Source organism: Arachis hypogaea, chromosome 20 (genome assembly GCF_003086295.3).
Source record: "Arachis hypogaea cultivar Tifrunner chromosome 20, arahy.Tifrunner.gnm2.J5K5, whole genome shotgun sequence".
NCBI lineage: Eukaryota > Viridiplantae > Streptophyta > Magnoliopsida > Fabales > Fabaceae > Arachis > Arachis hypogaea.
The window spans coordinates 38189456-38192022 of NC_092055.1; positions in this window are offsets into that span (position 1 = coordinate 38189456).

A 2567-nucleotide genomic window follows, 5' to 3' on the forward strand; every position below is an offset into this window, starting at 1 on the left:
TTTTTCTTCAACTCTCCGTTTACTTCCGCAACTTTACTCTCCTCTTTAACATCCTTTATGTGTTCAACATATCCCAAACATCCATTCACTATTTCCTTTTGTTCGCTAATCTCTACCTTCTCCTCTTGTTGTACTCTTGCTTCAACTCTTCTTCCTTACCATGGAGCTTCAAGTTTACTCCCTCACTAGGCTACTTGATAGTTTCTCCACATTCAACAATGGAAGTACTCAAGGTACATGAGTCTAGGTGGGATGTTAGGTGATTCACGGCATCTACCATGCTAGCTATCCTTGCTCTTAGCTCCTTAAACCTAGTTTCATCCTCCTCTTGTCGCCTTAAGATACGAGATTTCAAGGTCTCTCGATTCTAATATGAAGGCTTCGTCGGGGGTGGTGGTGAAAGAGAGAGTTCGGTGTTTGAGGGAAGATTGTTAATGTTGGAAGGTGGTTCACATTGGTGGAATTCTTGAGGTGGTGTATGTGAAATTTGTGGTTCTTGGGAGTATTGGTATTGGGATGGTGGTGGTTCTATATGTGATTCAAATGGTAGTTGATATGGTGTGTATGAGTTATGGTCATATGGAGTGGAATGGTGGTGTGAGGTTTGTGAGTATGGTGTATGGCTATATTGAGGAGTGGGATCATATGCATATGATGATTGTGATTGACAACCACAATGAGGATCATCACACACATTGGATTGATACACATTAGGATCAGGATTATACCCATAAGTGTTTGTAGGAGGTTGTTGCCATGAAGGTTGTTCATAAGCTTGAGGTTCCTCCCATCCTTGATTTCCAAATCCTTGATGTATATCTTCATTGGAGCTTCCATTTCCTACAACATAGTTTGAACTACACCCATAGCCAAAAGGATGAGAATTCATAGTGAAAGAGAAAATAAAAACAAAGATTAATAAGAAACGAAGAATATAAAATCCTAAACTAGCAAAAACTAGTAAACAAACAAAAATTCAAGCTATTCACAATATGTACAATAGCCAATAACATAGCACCATTGCTTCCCCAGCAACGGCGCCATTTTGATAAGCTTTGAATTGCCGTGTCGGTATAGAATTTCTCTTCTAGAATCAAGAACTTTGTTGCAAGTATAGCTCTAAACCAACAGACAATTCCCACCAATAAAAAATTATGGTTTTGTCACAAGTAATAAACCCCAAATAAGAATTAACCGAAGTATTTAGACTCCGGGTCGTCTCCCTAGGAAAAAATGTAATGCTTAGTTATTGGCTATGAAGAGGTAAAAGGGGGTTTTGGTTCATGAGAGGGCAAGAAAAATAGATTTTAGCAAGCAAGTAACGAAAGCAAAAATAAATAACTCTTGGCTAAGACTTAGGTAATTGAGATCACCATCCTTGTCAACAAACCGAATATTGATAATTATGAGAGGCCAACCTATTAAGTCTACTTCCCAAAAGCTTTAAGTACGTAACATCTACTCCTAAGCTTGAAGTACGTCAAATAGATTTGATCACATCAACCCTTAAGTCCTAACCTACCTACCAATTAACTTAGTAGTGGGTTAGTGTCAATGGGTATCAAATTGATCACCATGGGTTCTCAAATCACCAAGTCAATGAGACCCAATGACTCAAGATTACCCAATTCCCTCGGCCTAGACCAAGAGTTGATAAAACTACTCAAAAACTAAAGAGAACATTTCATCAAACACATAGAGTGCAATAAAAGTAAACATCATAAATTGCAAGAATAACAAAATCTAACAACTACTAAGTGCAAGAAAAGTAAGATCAACAACTCAAATCAACAATAAAGAAACATCAAACATTAAATTGCATTAAAAGTAAATCAAATCTAACATGAGTTCATCATTACAAAAGAGAGCAAAATGGGAAATTAACATCACAATTAAGAGAATCAAGATGTAGAAATGATAAATTATAAAAGAAACAAGATGAAATCAAGTAATTAAATATGAATCTAAGATAATCTAACCTAATCCTAACCTAATTCTAGAGAGAAGAGGGAGCTTCTCTCTCTAGAAAACTAACTAAAGGCTCATGTTGGCTAAAACTAATTGCTCCCCCTTTACTTGGACTTCAATTCTGCATGAAATACATTCATAAACAAGTTGGATTTGGGCCTGGGCAGCTCAGAAATCGCCCCCAGCGTTTTGTCTTTAAGTGGGCCATGTAAGAGTATTGGCGTGTGCGCGCCAAGTGTGCGTGCGCGTCGATTGACAAAATCTTCCATCCGCGCGGACGCGGCATGTACGCGTGCGCGTCTATGGGCGAGACCACTTTTTGCGCGTGCGCGCCTTGTGCGCGTGTGCGTCCTTGGGTGCATTCCCAATCTTTGTTTCTTCATGCATTCTCTCCTTTTATATGCTTTTTTTACTCATTTCTTCCATCCAATACTTGCCTTATAAACCTGAAATCACTCAACACACGCATCAAGGCATCGAATGGAATTAAATGAATCAAAATTACCAATTTAGGGCCTAAAAAGCATGTTTTTACACTTAAGCAAAATTCAAGGGAGAATCACAAAACGATGCTATTTTATTGAATAAATGTGGAAAAA